We start from the raw sequence: 19,370 nt of genomic DNA, 5'->3' as shown, positions 1-19,370 counted from the left end.
CACTGCTGGGCACTGATGGGCGGCACTGGGGTGCAGCACCTTTGAGGCAGATTGTGGGCACTGTGGGTGGCACTGTGGGTGGCACTGCTGGGTGGCACTGTGGGCACTGCTGGGTGGCACTGTGGGCACTGCTGGGTGGCACTATGGGCACTGCTGGGTGGCACTGACGGGGGGCACTTACTTATAATCAGGGTGGCACTGCAGGGGGCAGGTGGGCACTGGCAGGGGGCAGGTGGTCGCTTGCATTGCTGGCCGTGATCTGTTTTTTTTTTTCTCCTCACGCTGTCAGCGCGAGGAGGAATAATAGCCGATTACCGGCTCCGTTATATCACATGATCAGCTGTCATTGGCTGACAGCTGATCACGTGATAAGGGGTCGGGATCGACCCCTTGCACGGATCGGTGATCAGGCGAGTCTCGTAGACTCGCCGATCACAGAGCGCGCCGCGTGCGCCCGGGACGACGTCTATTGACGGCGTCCCGGAAAAGGAGATCCGCGCTGTAGCCGTCATTTGGTCTTTATGGTATGGTTTTTATTTCATGATTTTCATTTAATTGCCAGCACGCTGAAAATTATATGTAACAGAGTTCTCACGTACAGATTTCTAGTAGTAAATGGTATAGCGCCAGGTCTATTTCTTCTTCCCCCTTTTTAGCATCTTTCCACCCGTCGGGGTGGAAATAAATAGAGGCTGCTCTTACCTAATTTTTCATATTTAAATTTTTCATATTTTATTTTTGAGATTATCTTTTATCTTTACATTATATATCCATTACCTTTTGAATTGAGTGGTCCATAGCGCAATCTTACCCCCCCCCCCCCCTAAAAGTGATTGCCTGGCTTCAGTCTGGTCTGACAGAACACACAGTTTGTAGTACCGCAGCCTCAGTACATATGTCATCTGCTGCTGTTCCTGTTCTCTGGGAGTCCTGGACCAGATTGACCTTTCTTCTATATGGACTTCTCAAGCTACCAAGTTTTTTAGCCACAAAGTTGATGTCTGCCTTGGGGGCCATAGGCTTTGCAAATTTAAGCAGTTTCTCCAGTGTTGCCTTCCTTCTTTATTTTGTTATTATGAGGGAAAATAAATTGTGATTTTTGTTTAAGAAAATACTTGTTATACGTGTTTTTCTTCAAATAGCAAATTTTGTTGGTGAGTAGGCAGGTACATTTCATAAATACAATGTCAAAATTAACAAGGGACACAACACCAAACAACCTCCTTGAGGTTTACAAATACAAGATAATAATAGTGTTGTGGAAACGTGACATAAATAAAAAAAGGAGATCAGAAAAAAATTAAAAATAAATGTTGATTAAAAAAAAAGACTTTAAAAAAAAAAAAGGTTATTATGAAGATCTGGCTTTAATTAAAATAAAGATTATTCAGGAGATCCCTAGAAATAATAGAGAAATATGTTTGTGAGAACTCTGTGTGAATAGGAGCAGCAAAACAATTTCATTCTTCGAGCATTATAAAGAAGAGGAGAATGCGCGGCATTGAAAGATTTAAAAATTTGTAGAGTGAAGAATCTGCTATCTCCATTGCGAACGCTATTTTTACCAGACCGAGTGGTTTCCGTCCCGTACTTGATTCTGTGCTTGCGCGATTTTTTGCCTGTCGGAATTGCATACACATGATCGGAATTTCCTATAGAAAGCTTTTCCATCGGGAAAATTGAGAACATGCTCTCAAATTTTTGCTGGTTGGAATTCGGCCAGCTAAATTCCGAGCATACACACGGTTGCATTTTCCGATGAAAAGCTCTCATTGGTCTTTTGCTGGCCGAAATTCCGATCGTGTGTACGCGGAATTAGTTGTTGCCAGGATAAGTGTTTCCAATAGATTTCCTGTCACTTTTGTTCTAAGAACATTTTAAAAATATAGGATTTCCTCTTCGCTTTTTGTTTCTGTGACAATGGTCACCAGTAGGAGTAGACGGCAAATCTCTCCAGTAAAGACTCAGAATAATAAAATAAAAAAATGATAGAAGGTCTAACCCTTCTCCACTCAACCCAGTTGAACCATCTGCATGTAATACTATTACGCAGTTAGACTGCATGTGCAGTAGAAATACACTGTTACATAGTTTAATCCTTTCCTCAACACTTCGGAAATAAAACAAAATTTTAAAAGAGCACCCTATTACTGTATATGTACAGTAGTTTGGCTCCATTACAATGATGGATATAAAAAGATCAATTGGTCTTAAAGGGCTCAGTCACATGTGTCGGTATACTGCCACCCTCTCTGAAAAGTGATCTGTGGTGGATCAGTTTTCAGAGGGCATTTGACAGCAGTAAGGTCCACATAACCACAAACACGTGGTTCAGCAAGTATTGGCAGGGGCTATATATATAATTTACAGTCCACTGGGTGACTCTGTTGGCAGCCGGGAAGGATGCAAGACGAGGCACATTGCTTGAACTTATTGAGCTTTCCTGCATCCTCACAGCTGCTGGTGATGGTGCCAGAGCTGTCCCTTCCTTCTCGATGCCCTCATGCTCAAGTCATCCTCTGATCTATGGCTCAGGCTAAAAGATGCTATGCAGCACTGCAGCTTGTATGCCTAGGGGATAGGAACCACACTAAGGAAGAGATTCTTTCAGCTCTGCAGGGGCTGGCCCAGAAGTGGTTAATCCCACTGCAACCTGTGCCAGACATGGTGGTGTGCAACAACAGCACCAAACTGCTGTCTAGCCTCCGACAGAGAAAGTTGACACATATACCCTACCTGGCATGTATCCTCAACCTGGTGAGGCAGCATTTCTTGGAAATCTAGGGTTACAAGATGATCTGAGGCAGTCCAGAAGAGTTTGCAGCCTCTTTAGGCTGTCCTACCCTGCCAGTGTTCAGTTAGGTGAAATTCACTGGGAATTTACATCTGCTCGCAAACCTAGTGATCTGTGACATGCCCACCAGGTGGAACTCGACTTTGGCCATATTGCATGCAGCAGAGGGTAATCAAATACCCATGCGAGTATGGCATGAGGACAGGCTCAGGGGAGTCAGGTGTTTTCTTTCCTCTCTGTGGTAGTGGCTGCTGATACAGGATGCATACACTGTATTGTTAACCTTCAAGGAGGTAATGTTGAACTATGACAATGCATGTATCAGTGAATTTGCATCACCAGTCATGTTCCTACTGGAGCACACACTTTGTGGCATCATTCACAGGTCACTCGAGGTGGGTTTCATGCCTCCTAAAGCCACAGGAGTGGTATGTGGATAGGGAAATGTAGCCAAGGATCATGTCATCCTCAGCGACCAGGAAGTTCCTCTGTACAGTAATTTGTGATGCATGAGCTATAGGCCCCCTAACCTGAGAAAGGAAGGGGAGACAGATCTCCTATCACAATTTGGATTAGCAGCAAGGATGAGAAGTGTTATCATAATGGAGGATTTTAACTATCCAGACATAGACTGGGCGGAGAGAACCGTGCATTCATCTAAGGCTTGCCAGTTCCTAAATGTCTTGCAGGACAATTTTATGGGTCAGATGGTAGATGCACCAACTAGAAATAAAGCGTTACTGGATCTACTGATTACCAACAATACAGACCTGATCACGGATGTGGAAATACAGGGCAATTTAGGTAACAGTTATCACAGGTCAATTGGCTTCAGTTTGAATCACACAAATAGGAAACATTAGGAAAGTTGGCTCTTTTGAAATTCAGTGTCTTTGTATTCCCCTTAACTACAAACCTTGCTAGAAGGCCTAAATTGGAATAAAATCTTAGGAACAAAGAACACAGAGGAGAGATGGGTTTTCTTTAAGAGGGGCATTAGCCAATGCATCCCATTGGGTAATAAATTTAAAAGAGCAAGCAAAAGTCCTGAATGGCTTAACTCCAATGTAAAAATGCATATAAAAGCAAAGGAGAAGGCCTTCAAAAAATACAAGGTTGAGGGGATCATCGTCAGCATTCAGACTTTATAAAGAATGTAACAAGAAATGTAAGGGTGCAATAAGGATGGTTAATTCTTTATGTAAACAGTAAAAAAGGGAGGACAGACCATATTGGCCCCATAAAGAATGAGGGAGGACATCTGGTTACAAAGGATGGGGAGATGTTGAAGGTAATTAATTTTTTCTACTTCTCAGTGTTCACGAGGGAATCGAGGCGTGGGGGGGGGGAGGTTTCAGTAACCAAAACTTTAGGTTGTGAACACTGAACTTATTCTCTCTGGAGAAGAGACACTTGAGAGGGGATATGATTTCAATATACAAATAACATACTGTTGACCCCACAATACGGATAAAACTTTTTTGCAGAAGGGAGTTTAACAAGACTCGTGGCCACTCATTAAAATTAGAAGAAAAGAGGTTTAACCTTAAACTACGTAGAGGGTTCTTTACTGTAAGAGCGGCAAGGATGTGGAATTCCTTTCCACAGGTGGTGGTCTCAGCAGGGGGCATGGATAGTTTCAAGAAACTATTAGATAAGCACTTGACTGCAACATACAGGGATATGCAATGTAATACTGACATATAATCACACACATAGGATGGATTTGTGTCTTTTTTTCAACCTCACCTACTATGTAACTGTAGAGCACTACTCCCTTGGGAGCTGCCGGGTAGTTCATACAGTACTGCTAACATACCTCCGTTCTTCCACCCCGCATGATTCACAACAGACACAGTCAATAAAGGTTGAACAAATAACTTTTATTCTTCTTGTTGCAGTCCAGGTGTAATGGTAATAGAGGGAAATATGAGCTGCCTCCCCCTTCTAATTCCTTAGACTAGTTAAGCCCTCTACCTTAATGAACTGACTGACTGCCCCTCTTAAAAACACCTTGCTAAATGGATGCTGAAAGTCCCAGGCCTCACTTGCCTCCTGCGATCCTCCCAGGTCAGTTCAGGGAAGTCTGGATGACATCCCGGTCTACTCCATTCTCTTTGCAGCTACTTCCTGCTTCTTGTTGCCTGGTTCACTTCTCCCAGGGTTTTCTTTTAGGTGAAATGGTGTTGTTGAATAGGGATGAGCCGAACACCCCCTGGTTCGGTTAGCATCAGAACCTGCGAACGGACCGAAAATTTGTGCAAACTTTAGAACCCTATTAAAGTCTATGGGAGTAGAACGTTCAAAATCAAGTGCTAATTTTAAAGGTTAATATGCAAGTTATTGTCCTAAAAAGGGTTTGGGGACCCGGCTCTTGCCCTAGGGGACATGTATCAATGCAAACAAAAAGTTTTAAAAACTGCCGTTTTTTCAGGAGCACTGATTTTAATGACTCTTAAAGTTGAAAAAAAAAAAGTTAAATCTTCCTTTTTAAATATCGTGCCTGGGGTGTATCTATAGCAGTGATCTGCAATTAGCGGACCTCCAGCTGTTGCAAAACTACAAGTCCCATCATGCCTCTGGGTGTCATGCTTGTGGCTGTCAGAGTCTTGCTATGCCTCATGGGATTTGTAGTTCTGCAACAGCTGGAGGTCCGCTAATTGCATATACCTGGTCTATAGTATGCCTGTGAAGCGGCACGTGTTTCCCGTGTGTAGAACAGTCCCTGCACAAAATGACATTTCTAACGGGAAAAAAAGTCATTTAAAACTGCTTGTGGTTTTAATGTAATGTCTGGTTCCGGCAATATGGATGAAAATCATTGAGAAAAATGGCATGGGTAGCCCCCCTGCCCATTATCAGCCCCTCTGGGTCTTATACGGATATTAAGGGGAACCCCGTACCCAAATGAAATAAAGGAAAGGCGTGGGACCCCCGGGCCCTATATACTCAGAACAGCAGTATACAGGCGGTGCTTACAAGAGAGTGGCTGTGCAGGTTTGTCGTTAAGTAGAATCTGTTTGTAATTTTGAACTGGTACATTTTTAAAGTGTAGCTCCAGTCAAAAAATCTATTTTTAAGCTTTTTGGAAAACATAGGGAAGGGTTATCACCCCTGTAACATTTTTTTTTCCATCTGTGCACCTATTCAGAACATTTCACCTCACTTTCTGTCCCAATGACCAATGTTTTTTGAAAATGTGGTGTTTTTGGTAAAACAACGATTGGGATAAAGCATCAGTGGAGAGGAGACACGTTTTTCCCATATCAACTCTTACAGGAGAGAATTTCCCTTCCTAGGGGTAGATTTCATCTCACTTCCTGTTGTCTCCTTCCGTTTGCGAGTAGGAGATGTTTGTAAGTTGGATGTTTGAAAGTAGGGGCCGGCCCCATATCCTCTGCAGAAATTTGGGCCTAAGGTGTTGGTGTTGCCACAAGTTAACACAGTAAGCCCTCAAAGTGACTGTTGGTGGGTGCTGGAGCTCCCTGCTGTGAACGATTATATCAAGAATTCTAATTACATGCCATTGTTGAACAGTGGTAGAAAAATTGGGCCTTTGGTGGTGCTGGTGCCACAACACTGTAAGTTCTCACAGTTACACTCGGTGGGCGCTGGAATAGGCCCTGCTGTGGAATATTATATCAAGAATTGTAATTACATGCACCTGTTAATAGGGATGGCCAAACTGTTCGCCCGGGGGTCGGTTTGCGGCGAATTTTGGCTGTTCGCAGTCCGCCCGATCGGCAGACTATTGCCGCTGTTCGCCCGGCGGACTTCCGTGTTTACTTTGTAAAAGAACTTTGACCTATGATGACACATCTATCATGTGGTACAGGACAGCCAATTGAGACATTACAGCACATGGACATTCCCCCTAACTTATAAATAGAACCGATCCGGCGGCCATTTTACATTCTTTCGTATGTCACTATAGGGAGAGGTTGCTGTGTGGAGCAGGGAGAGACTGCAGTGACCCAAATCGCTAGCTATTGGGTCCACAAAAGTTCTTTTAAGGACTGGTATGGTATAGGTGTTAGGTGTAGTTCAGGATATAGGTTTGAGGCACTGCTATTCAAGTCATTGTTGCAGCAGCCTTTCTTTTGTCAGTGTAGAGAGGGACGGGACACTGTGTGCAGCAGGGACAGTCAGTTTAATCATTAGCTGTTACTATTAGGTCCACAAAAGTCCTTTTCAGGACTGGTATGGTAAAGTAGTACAGGATATAGTTTTGAGTGCTATTCAAGTAATTGTTGCAGCAGCCTGTGTTTTGTCAGTTTAAATAGGGACAGGCAGGAAGCTGTGTGTGGCAGTGAGGGACAGTCAGTTTAATCAGTAGCTGTTACTATTAGGTCCACAAAGGTTCTTTTCAGGACTGGTATGGTAATAGGCTTGTACACGTATAATATTCCTTCTTCCAAATATAGAAAGAATATTATACTTGACAGCTGCCCTTCTGCTGCAGTAGTCCTTTATCAGTATAGGGACTGAGGTACAGTCTGCTAATCACAACCTACTAGTTGCACAAAGGTCCTTCTAAGGACTGGTAAGGTATAGCGTACTAGAGTATATAGGGTTGAGTGAGGTGCAGTCTGCTAATCCTTAAGGACTGATCTAGGTCCACAATATATAGGGTTGAGGTGCACTACTGCTGACTGCTGCCCTATTCTGCAGCAGTCCTTTATCAGTATAGGGACTGAGGTACAGTCTGCTAATCACAACCTACTAGTTTCACAAAGGTCCTTATAAGGACTGGTAAGGTATAGTGTACTACAGTACATAGGGTTGAGTGAGGTACAGTCTGCTTATCCTGTATGAACTCTACGGCAGAACAGGTTCTGGGGAGCTGGGTTTTTTCACCGCGCCAGTGGCTGCTCATGCGTGACGAATGCAGACTTCTGCGGCCATTTGAAGAGATCACCAAACTGGTCAGTCGCAGCCATGGTGCCATCAGTGACATGGTACCTTATGCCTTCTTTATGGAGCGTACATTGCGTCGTGTCATTGATCAAGCTGTGGAGGAGCAGGAGCGGGAAGATGAGGAAGTCGCAATGCTGGATGAATTCCCAGGGGGGGCTACTCTATCTGAGACAAGTGAACAACAGGAGTCTGAAGAGGAGTCAGAGGAGGATGGTGCCAGGGCGGATGAGGAGGAGCAAGAAGAGCATGCTTTTTAAACCTTTCTGGGATCCCTGTTGTTGTGCGTGGATGGGGAGAGGAGAATGAAGAGGATGACATTATCCTGGATGATGAGCAGGAGCCAGGCCACCACACCGCTTCCAGTTTAGTGCAAATGGGGGCCTTCATGCTCCAGTGTTTTAACAGGGACCCCCGTATAAAAAGCATAAGGGTCAAGGACCAGTACTGGGTGGCAACGTACTTAGACCCCCGGTACAAACACAAAATGGCGGAAATGTTACCGCCGTCACAGAGGGCTGTCAGAATGGAGCACTTCCAGGCCTTGCTTCGAGAAATGCTGCATTCTGCTTTTGCGTGCGCTGGCAGAGGAGCAATTCCCACTCCCAGAGAAGGAGTTGTGGGTACCAATCCAACAGTGCCTGAAAGAAGAGGCCGGTTTGAAGATGTGTTGGTGACTTCTGATATGAGGTCATTCTTTCAGCCGACCCATCGACAGGTGTCATCCGGATCCAGCATCAGGAAACGCCTAAACCGACAGGTGTCCGAATACATCGGGTTAACGGCCGATGTGGACGCTCTGAGGAGCGATGAACCCCTGGACTACTGGGTGGGCAGGCTTGACCTCTGGTCGGAGCTTGCCCAATTTGCAATCGAACTGTTGGCTTGCCCCTCGTCCAGTGTCCTGTCCGAAAGGACGTTCAGCGCAGCAGGGGGGATCGTGACCGATAAGCGTACTCGCCAAGCTCACGACAGTGTTAACTACCTCACATTTCTAAAAATGAATGAGGCATGGATCTCGGAGGAATTCAACACATGTGACCAGTAGACCATGTATATGTCTATAAACAATTTTTTTAATCGAGCACACAGACCTTCTTTCTTCATTTGGCTCACTTCCTTGTCCAAAAAAAGCACACCGTACTATATGCCCGTACCCCCCTGTTTGAAGAGGTTGAGCGGTGTCATATTTCTACTGGGGCTGCTTATTATGAGGGGCTCCCACCATCCCTGTGCTGTGCTGACTTCCTCCTGGGGCTGTACCTCTGCTGTGCATATTATGAGGGACTCCCACCATCCCTGTGCTATGCTCATTATGAGGGGCTCCCACCATCCCTGTGCTGTGCTGACTTCCTCCTGGGGCTGCTTACTATGAGGGGCTCCCACCATCCCTGTGCTATGCTGACATCCTCCTGGGGCTGCTTATTATGAGGGGCTCACACCATCCCTGTGCTGTGCTGACTTCCTCCTGGGGCTGTACCTCTGCTGTGCATATTATGAGGGGCTCCCACCATCCCTATGCTATGCTCATTATGAGGGGCTCCCGCCATCCCTGTGCTATGCTCATTATGAGGGGCTCCCACCATCCCTGTGCTATGCTGACTTCCTCCTGGGGCTGCTTACGGTGCAGGTGTCAGTGCTGTATATCACGGTGCTGGTGTGAGTGCTTTATGCCACGCTGCTGATGTCAGTGCTGTATATCACGGTGCTGGTGTCAGTGCTGTATATCACGGTGCTGGTGTTAGTGCTTTATGTCACGCTGCTGATGCCAGTGCTCTCTATCACGGTGCTGGTGTCAGATCACTCTATCACGGTGCTGGTGTCAGTGCTGTATATCACGGTGTAGGTGTCATTGCTGTATGTCACGCTGCTGATGTCAGTGCTCTCTATCACGGTGCTGGTGTTAGTGCTTTATGTCATGCTGCTGATGTCAGTGCTGTCTATCACGGTGCTGGTGTCAGATCACTCTATCACGGTGCTGGTGTCAGATGACTCTATCACGGTGCAGGTGTCATTGCTGTATGTCACGCTGCTGGTGATCATCTCCTGCACCCTCTTCTTTGCCTACCCTGACCTTCCCTCTCCTCCATTGCCTTCATGCGCTCCACAGTCCTGAATTGTCACAACAATTTCACATATAAAAAAAGAATGCTTGTAGTTGTCGATCCCAGATTCACCTCATACATGTGTTATGTCATTGGCCATGTGGTGGGACTATGTTTGCACAGCTAGTAATTATTTTGTGGCTGCAAATTTAACCTGTAGGTTTGCAAAGTTCGCCTCCCATTGAAGTCAATGGGGCCCGCCGTGAACGTTACGGTTCGCGAACTATCGGCCACGTTCGCGAAACGTCCCGTCAGAAGTTCGTCCATCACTATTAATGACTTACAATTGATTGACTCTTGGAGAGCGTTGAACATAGGTGCAAGGGACTATACATTTTATTCACACCCACATGACTCATATTCTCATTTAGATTATATTTTTTGCACTCCAATAATACTAGCCAACGCCCTGAATGCTGAGATACACCCCTGCTCTTGGTCAGACCACCACATTGTCACCCTAAGCACCAAATTTATAGGCCTTGCCCCTACTCCGTACTCATGGAGACTGAATGATTCTTTGTTATCAGACCCTGCCCATCAACTAGAATTAGCATCAGAGATTAAAGATTATTTCTCAGCTAATGTCACTCCAGATATTTCTCCCTCCACAATATGGTTAGCACATAAAGCCGTTATAAGAGGTCATTTTATTAAAAGAGCGACACAATGTAATAGGATGAGGTTAGAAAAAATTCACTCCCTTACCAAAGACCTCCATAACCTATATAAAGACCATAAACACACACACGACCCTGATATCTTTAAACGAATCACAACTAAACGCAATGAATTGGACGCTCTACTAACATTTAGAGCAGAGAAAGCTTTCCGTTGGTCAAAAGCCAAATTCCTACTTTCCAGTAACTCATACTCTACAATGTTTGCCCGTAAACTTAATCAATCTATAAAACCTACCCATATATACAAGCTTAAAAATAACACAAATCAGTTGGTCACACACCCTCAAGAGATACTCTCAATATTTAAAATTTTTTACTCTGACCTACTTTCATCGCCTAATCTCCCACTTCCTCCCTCCTCACTCTCCTGGTGGAATAATATCCCTTTCCCACAATTAAATCAAAACCAAAAAGAAAATCTAAATTCACCCTGCTCGGAAGAAGAACTAGTTCAAATTATTAAATCCCTTTAAAAAAATTCAGCTCCAGGGCCGGATGGTTTTACATCGTTATATTACAAACAATATCAATAACTTCTAATCCCCCACCTTATGAAAGTACCGTATTCAATAAGATCCTAAAAGGTGAACAATTTCCAGAGGAAATGTTACTCGCCAATATGTCGCTCATCCCAAAACCAAATAAAGATCACACACTAAAACAAAACTACAGACCAATTTCGGTTATAAATAATGATCTGAAAATTTTCAGTAGACTCCTTGCCAATAGACTTTCCTCAATTATTCCCACACGTATTTCCCCTTTCAATCTGGCTTTATTCCAGGAAGACAAATTACTGGTAATATCAGACTTGTCACAAACATTATACAGGATGCAAACCTACGCACTAGACCCCTTTTAATACTGAGCCTTGATATTAATAAGGCATTTGATAGTGTCTCTTGGAAATTTCTAGATCTAATTCTTATGAGATATGGCTTCGACTGAGCATTTGTGCATGCCTTTCATGCACTTTACCATAATCCCCCCACCAGAATAGGAATACCAGGCTGCAACTCAGATTTTTAAAAAATTGGTAGAGGTACACGTCAGGGATGCCCCCTTTCCCCACTATTATTCGCACTAGCGATTGAACCATTAGCTACAGCTATCTTACTTCATGATGGTATTAAGGGTTACTCCACAACACATAATACATACAAACTAAGCATGTCCGCAGACGATATGTTACTTTTCCTCTCCCAACCTAATACAGCATTACCCAACCTTTTACGAACTCTTAATATTTTTTCATCTCTATCAGGTTTAACAGTAAACGTTTCTAAATCGTTGGGTATGCCAATAAATATCCCAACCTCAAACCTGGAATCCCTACGTACCTCGTTTAATTTTTCATATTCTTTAGATTCTCTCCCCTACCTAGGTATTCACCTTACTCTTATTTTTCTTGATTTAGGGACTAAGAATTACATTCCATTAATGCATAAACTGAGAGCTACATTAAAAATGTGGAAAACGTATAAAATTTAATTCTTGGGCAGGATAACAGCAATCAAAATGACGCTACTCCCCAAAATTCTATATTTATTCAGGGCTCTCCCTATCAGACTCAATAAAGCACTTATTACAAAATTCCAATCCGATATTAATAAATTCATTTGGTCAGACTCTCACCCGCGCCTATCAAAGCTAATTCTTTATAGGTCCCAAAGACAAAGAGGACTGGGCCTTCCTGATTTCTGGTTATATTACCTGTCAGCCAGATTAACCCAAATTGCATAATGGCACATTCCGAATCCAAAAGTTCCATGGGTTGTATTTGAAAGAAACTCCATCTTACCATTCGCCATTTCAAGTTTACTTTGGGGAAACAAAATTCCAAACCTAGATATTGACTCTTTGAATCAAATTGTTTCTCAGTCGTACCAATTGTGGAAATTATATAACCAAAAATGTAATCTTACTTCCAAAACCCCTCCACACGCCTCCTTTATAGGAGACCCAAAACTCCACCTCTACATTCACGACCCTGCAGATCTTACATGGTGGATTAATAATAACCTTACGTCTCTTTTCTCTTTCATAGAAGGCTCAAATTTCATTTCTTTCTCTTCCCTCAAGGCAAAACACCAAGTCCCAGAAACAGAATACAACAAATTTCTCCAGATTAAACAATTTTTTATTAAACACTATCAAACCACAAATATTCAAGCTCCATCCTTTTATGAAAACCTTTGCCTTGAATCACCTAGAAAATGTGGCTTTATCTCTGAAGTATACTTTAACCTATCCAATACCACAGACATAAACAAGCTCCCATACATGATTAAATGGGAACAAGAGTCAAATTTCTCGTACACTACAGTTAATTGGGGTGTCTGTATAAAGAATTTACATAAATGCACTAAATCGATAGACGTTTAGGAAACAACTTTAAAATTATTTACTAGATGGTACTACACCCCAATTAAACTCCACACCATTTTCCCCACCTCCTCCCCTACATGCTCTAGAGAATGCCACTCCATAGGATCTTTTTCACATATATTCTGGTCTTGTGATAAGATCACCCATATATGGAAGCAATTAGAAAAGTTTGCTTCCAAAATCTCAAATAAAAATATAGTTTTATCCTTACACAATTGCCTCCTCTTCTCTCCCATTATAGATCTCCCCACCTATAATATGAGATTAATCCATACTATATGTGTAGCAATCCACTGGTTAATTGCATATCACTGGAAATCATCTACAGATCCACTAATACAGCTCAATCAAGGATTTTGAACATTAATGTAATGGAGAAAATATTTCATTCTGTTCAGAACACCACACATATATACAATAAAAAATGGGATCCCTGGTTTGAATAAAGCAATGAGTTGTTCAACCCTGAATAATGCTCCCATATACAACTAATCTTCAAAATTAGCTGCTTACTTTTATAACGAAAGTATTAACCTAAGAAAAAGAAATCAAAAAAAAAACTCATCTTTTTTTTTTTTTTTCATTATCAATGAAAGTTATTTATACCTATATGTATGTTATATGCTAAAGTGTATATTGAACTTTCTGTGATTTGAATTATAATAATGTACTACATATTTTGTACCATCTTTTGTACCTAATAAAAAAGTTTATAAACAAAAAATAAAATAAAAAAAGCATACGGCCCCTGGTATTCCCAGGAAGTCTCGAATCCAGATACTAACCAGGCCCGACCCTGCTTAACATCTGAGATGAGACGAGATTGGGCGCATTCAGGGTGATGTGGCTGTAGGCTCTCTTGCTAGCCACTCTCAACCCTCTTGACAAACGCCAAGATGGTCATCTCGGCAGACAAGCAGAAAAATTAAACAGGTCGTCGACGACAACAACATATTTAAAAATGCCTACTGCACGTGGTATTCCCAGGCGGTCTCCCAACCAGGTACTAACCAGGCCCGACCCCGCTTAGCATCTGAGATCATACGAGATCGGGCACATTCAGGGTGATGTGGCCGTAGGCGATCTTGCTAGCCACTCTCAACCCTCTTGACAAACGCCAAGATGGTCACCTTGGCAAACAAGCAGAAAAATTAAACAGGTCGCCGACGACAACAACATTTAAAAAAAAAGCCTAGGGCACCTGGTATTCCTAGGCGGTCTCCAAACCAGGTACTAACCAGGACTGACCCTGCTTAGCATGCAAGTTCAGACGAGATCGGGCGCATTTAGGGTGATATGGCCGTAGGCGATTTTGCTAGCCACTCTCAACCCTCTTGACAAACGCCAAGATGGTCCCCTCGGCAAACAAGCAGAAAAATAAAACAGGTAATCGACCACAACAACATATTTAAAAAAAAAGCCTATGGCACCTGGTATTCCCAGGCGGTCTCCCATCCAGATACTAACCAAGCCCAACCCTGCTTAGCATCCGAGATCAGACGAGATTGGGCGCATTCGCGGTGATGTGGCCGTAAGCGATCTTGCTAGCCACTCTCAACCCTCTTGACAAACGCCAAGATGGTCACCTCAGCAAACAAGCAGAAAAATTAAACAGGTCATCGACGATAACAACATATTTAAAAAAAGCCTACGGCACCTGGTATTCCCAGGCGGTCTCCGATGCAGGTACTAACCAGGCCCGACCCTGCTTAGCATCCAAGATCAGATGAGATTGGGTGCATTCAGAGTGATGTGGCCATAAGCAATCTTGCAAGCCACTCTCAACCCTCTTGACAAACGCCAAGATGGTCACCTCGGCAAACAAACAGAAAAATTAAACAGGTCGCCAACGACAACAACATATTTAAAAAAGCCTACGGCGCCTGGTATTCCCAGGCGGTCTCCCATCCAGGTACTAAGCAGGCCCAACCCTGCTTAGCCTCCAAGATTGAACGCATTCAGGGTGATGTGGCCGTAGGCGATCTTGCTAGCCACTCTAAACCCTCTTGACAAATGTCAAGTTGATCACCTCGGCAAACAAGCAGAAAAATAAAACAGGTCGTCGACCACAACAAAATATTAAAAAAAAAAGCCTACCGCACCTGGTATACCCTGGCAGTCTCCCATCCAGGTACTAACCAGGACCGACCCTGATGCTGGATCCGGATGACACCTGTTGATGGGTCGGCTGAAAGAATGACCTCCATTCTGACAGCCCTCTGTGACGGCGGTAACATTTCCACCATTTTGTGTTTGTACCAGGGGTCTAAGTACGTTGCCACCCAGTACTGGTCCTTGACCCATATGCTTTTTATATGGGGGTCCCTATTAAAACACTGGAGCATGAAGGCCCCCATTTGCACTAAACTGGAAGCGGTGTGGTGGCCTGGCTCCTGCTCTTCATCCAGGATAATGTCGTTCTCTTCATTCTCCTCTCCCCATCCACGCACAACAACAGGGATCCCAGAAAGGATTAAAGCATACTCTTCTTGCTCCTCCTCATCCGCCCCGGCACCATCCACCTCTGACTCCTCTTCAGACTCCTGTTGTTCACTTGTCTCAGATAGAGTAGCCCCCCTGGGAATTCATCCAGCATTGCGACTTCCTCATCTTCCCGCTCCTGCTCCTCCACAGCTTGATCAATGACACGACGCAATGCACACTCCATAAAGAAGGCATAAGGTACCATGTCACTGATGGCGCCATGGCTGCGACTGACCAGTTTGGTGATCTCCTCAAATGGCCTCAGAAGTCTGCATGCGTCGCGCATGAGCAGCCACTGGCGCAGTGAAAAAAAAACCCAGCTCCCCAGAACCTGTTCTGCCGCAGAGTTCATACAGGTAGACGTTAACTGCACGTTTCTGCTGGAGCAGCATTTCAAGCATATAGAAGGTTGAGTTCCATCGCGTCGGGCAATCGCAAATAAGACGTCTGACCGGCAGATTGTGTCGCCGCTGAATGTCAGCAAGGCGAGCCATGGCCGTGTAAGATCTTCTGAAATGGGCTGAGATTTTCCTTGCCTGCTGCAAGATGTCCTGGACCCCAGGGTATTTGACAAGGAATCGCTGCACGACCAAGTTTAAGACGTGTGCCATGCATGGGGAGCTTGGGCGGCGCAGCGGAATAGACGCTAGCAGCGGAAAAGGAGGAGTCAGCCAAGGAGGAGAGGGAGGAGGATGGAGTAGGAGGAGGAGGAGAAGAAGAAGAAGAGTCAGGCCTGCTTGCAATCCGTGGCGGTAAAACCAAATCTACACGGGTGCCACGGGTTACATGCTTGACGGCCGTCAGAAGGTTCACCCAGTGGGCAGTAAAATTTATATACCTTCCCTGCCCGTGTTTGCTAGACCATGTGTCTATGGTCAGATGTATCTTGGCACCAACACTGTGTGCCAGAGATACATTCACTTGCCGCTGAACATGGCCATAAAGCTCTGGGATGCCCTTCTGTGAGAAATACTTCCTTCCTGGGACCTTCCATTGTGGTGTTCCAATGGCCACAAATTTGTGAAAGGCCTCTGAGTCCACCAGTTTATATGGCAGTAGTTGACGGGCTATGAGTTCTGACAAGCCAGCCGTCAACCGTTGGGCAAGAGGGTTATCTGGCGTCATCATTTTTTTACGCTGATGGCTGCTCATGTGCCTTCTTAAGGCGGTCGTCCCTAGGTGAGTGTTGGGCTTACCGCGACTAATGCGTTGACTGCAAAGATTGCAGATGGCAACGCTATTGTCAGCAGCGGACACGTTAAAAAAAGCCCACACTGCGGAGCCATGTGCCGGTGTCCTGGGAGCACCAGATGTGACCATACATGGTCAATGACTCGCTCCTGATACATTTGCAGTCTGCTTTGTCCCTCCTGTGCAATGTAAGTTATTCCTGCTTCCCCTCCCTATCTGCTGGTCCATATCTCCCTCTGAACTCCCCTCCTCTTCCTCTCTTGTGGGCACCCACGTGACATCACTAGACACGTCATCATCAACGTCACCTTCCCCACCGCTATAAGTAGAGCTCTCGGAGTAGGCAGCAACACCGGGGACCAACCTCCTCCTTGGGCTGATCTGGGTACTGTCGTCAGACTGCTGAGTGGCGGTTGTTGCTACCTCCTCTTCCTGATCCAATACCAAGAGTGGCTGCGCATCAGAAATGTCTTGATATGGATCGGAAAATAATTCCTGTGACTCAAGCGGAAGGCATGTGGTGGTGGTGGTGGTAGTGTCTTTGGGGGTGCACATAGTAGAGAGTGAAGAAGAGGGTGCAGATCGAGAGGATCAGGAGGGTGCAGAAGAGTAAGGCTGAGTGAGCCACTCAACCAAGTCTGGTGCGTCCTTTAACCACTTACAGACCGGACCATTTTGCTGGTCAAAGACCAGACCACTTTTTGCGATTCGGCACTGCGTCGCTTTAACTGACAATTGCGCGGTCGTGCGACGTGGCTCCCAAACAAAATTGACGTCCTTTTTTTCCCACAAATAGAGCTTTCTTTTGGTGGTATTTGATCACCCCTGCGGTTTTTATTTTTTGCGCTATAAACAAAAATAGAGCGACAATTTTGAAAAAAACGCATTCGTTTTTTACTTTTTGTTATAATAAATATCCCCCAAAAATATCTAAAAAAACATTTTTTTCCCTCAGTTTAGGCCGATACGTATTCTTCTACATATTTTTGGTAAAAAAAAATTGCAATAAGCGATTATTGATTGGTTTGCGCAAAAGTTATAGCGTTTACAAAATAGGGATAGTTTTATAGCATTTTTATTAATAATTTTTTATAATTTTTTTTTACTAGTAATGGCGGCGATCAGCGATTTTTATTGTGACTGCGACATTGTGGGGGACCCATCAGACATTTTTGACACATTTTTGGGATCATTGTCATTTATACAGTAATCACTGCTATATAAATGCAATGATTCCTGTGTAAATGACACTGGCAGTGAAGGGGTTAACCAGTGGGTGGCAGTGTAGGGGTTAAGTGTTCCTAGGGGTGTGTTACTAACTGTGGGGGGGTTGGGCTTTCATTTAGTGAACACTGATCTCTGCTCCAATCACATGGAGCAGAGATCAGCGTCACTAGTTGCTAGGCAGAATGGAGAAATGCTGTTTACACGGCATTTCCTCCATTCAGCCGTCCCGTGAGATGATCGCGGGGATGCCCGCGGCGATCGAGTCCGCGGGCCCTGCGACCGGACTCACGGGGGTCCAGACCAGCGCGTGAACGCCCCGCCGCCGGCGTGCTCCCGATGGCAGGGCGGCATTGAATATTGGACGTACCTGTACGCCAATATGCCTGCCCGTGCCATTCTGTCGACGTACATCGTCGTGCGCTGGTCGGGAACCGGTTAAAGTAATTGAACGCACCTTCTGCAACTTCCCACTTTGGCTCAAGCCTGTTGCTCCTGCCCTACCCCTACCATCCCTGCGGAAGGGCCTGCCTCTTCCTCTGCCTGTCATTTTTTAAATGACCCTGTGAAAAAACTCTCAGTCCCTATACTGATAAAGGACTACTGCAGCAGTAGGGCAGCAGTCAGCAGTAGTGCACCTTAACCCTATGTATTGTGGACCTATACCAGTCCTTAAGGAATAGCAGACTGTACCTCACTCAACTCTATGTACTGTAGTACCCTAGACCTTACCAGTCCTTATAAGGACTTTTGTGGAACAAGTAGGTTGTGAATGATTAGCAGACTGTACCTCAGTCCCTATACTGATAAAGGACTACTGCAGCAGTAGGGCAGCAGTCAGCAGTAGTGCACCTCAACCCTATTTATTGTGGACCTATACCAGTCCTTAAAGAATAGCAGACTGTACCTCACTCAACCCTATGTACTGTAGTACCCTAGACCTTACCAGTCCTTATAAGGACTTTTGTGGAACAAGTAGGTTGTGAATGATTAGCAGACTGTACCTCAGTCCCTATACTGATAAAGGACTACTGCAGCAGAAGGGCAGCAGTCAAGTATAATATTCTTTCTATATTTGGAAGAAAGAATATTATATGTGTACAAGCCTATTACCATACCAGTCCTGAAAAGAACCTTTGTGGACCTAATAGTAACAGCTACTGATTAACCTGACTGTCCCTCACTGCCTCACACACAGCTTCCTGCCTGTCCCTATTTAAACTGACAAAACAGAGGCTGCTGGAACAATAACTTGAATAGCACTTTTGTGGACCTAATAGTAACAGCTAATGATTAAACTGACTGTCCCTGCAGCACACAGCGTCCTGTCCCTTTCTCTACATTGACAAAAGACACTCAGGCTGCTGCAACAATGACTTGAATAGCAGTGCCTCAAACCTATATCCTGAACTACACCTAACACCTATACCATGATACCAGTCCTTAAAAGAACTTTTGTGGACCTAATAGATAGCGATTTGGGTCACTGAAGTTTCTCCCTGCTCCACACAGCAACCTCTTCCTATAGTGACAGAAGAAAGAATGTAAAATGGCCGCCGGATCGGGTCTATTTATAAGTTAGGGGGA

General features: G+C 44.6%; 5 pseudogenes; all 5 read right to left on the bottom strand.

Annotated features, from left to right (window-relative positions):
- Positions 1-13,846: 13,846 nt before the first annotated feature.
- On the bottom strand, positions 13,847-13,965 carry LOC143965169 (5S ribosomal RNA; annotated as a pseudogene).
- Positions 13,966-14,073: 108 nt separating this feature from the next.
- LOC143965493 (5S ribosomal RNA) lies at positions 14,074-14,192 on the bottom strand (annotated as a pseudogene).
- A 110-nt stretch (positions 14,193-14,302) lies between these two features.
- On the bottom strand, positions 14,303-14,421 carry LOC143965181 (5S ribosomal RNA; annotated as a pseudogene).
- A 108-nt stretch (positions 14,422-14,529) lies between these two features.
- On the bottom strand, positions 14,530-14,648 carry LOC143965367 (5S ribosomal RNA; annotated as a pseudogene).
- A 107-nt stretch (positions 14,649-14,755) lies between these two features.
- Positions 14,756-14,864, bottom strand: LOC143965369 (5S ribosomal RNA; annotated as a pseudogene).
- Between the last annotated feature and the right edge of the window lie 4,506 nt (positions 14,865-19,370).

This window comes from Lithobates pipiens, unplaced genomic scaffold (genome assembly GCF_037356315.1).
Source record: "Lithobates pipiens isolate NorthernLeopardFrog02 unplaced genomic scaffold, aLitPip1_a1.2 Scaffold_8, whole genome shotgun sequence".
Taxonomy (NCBI): Eukaryota; Metazoa; Chordata; class Amphibia; order Anura; family Ranidae; genus Lithobates; species Lithobates pipiens.
The sequence above is the reverse complement of the archived record's forward strand: the minus strand, read 5'-3'. Positions and strand labels throughout refer to the sequence as shown.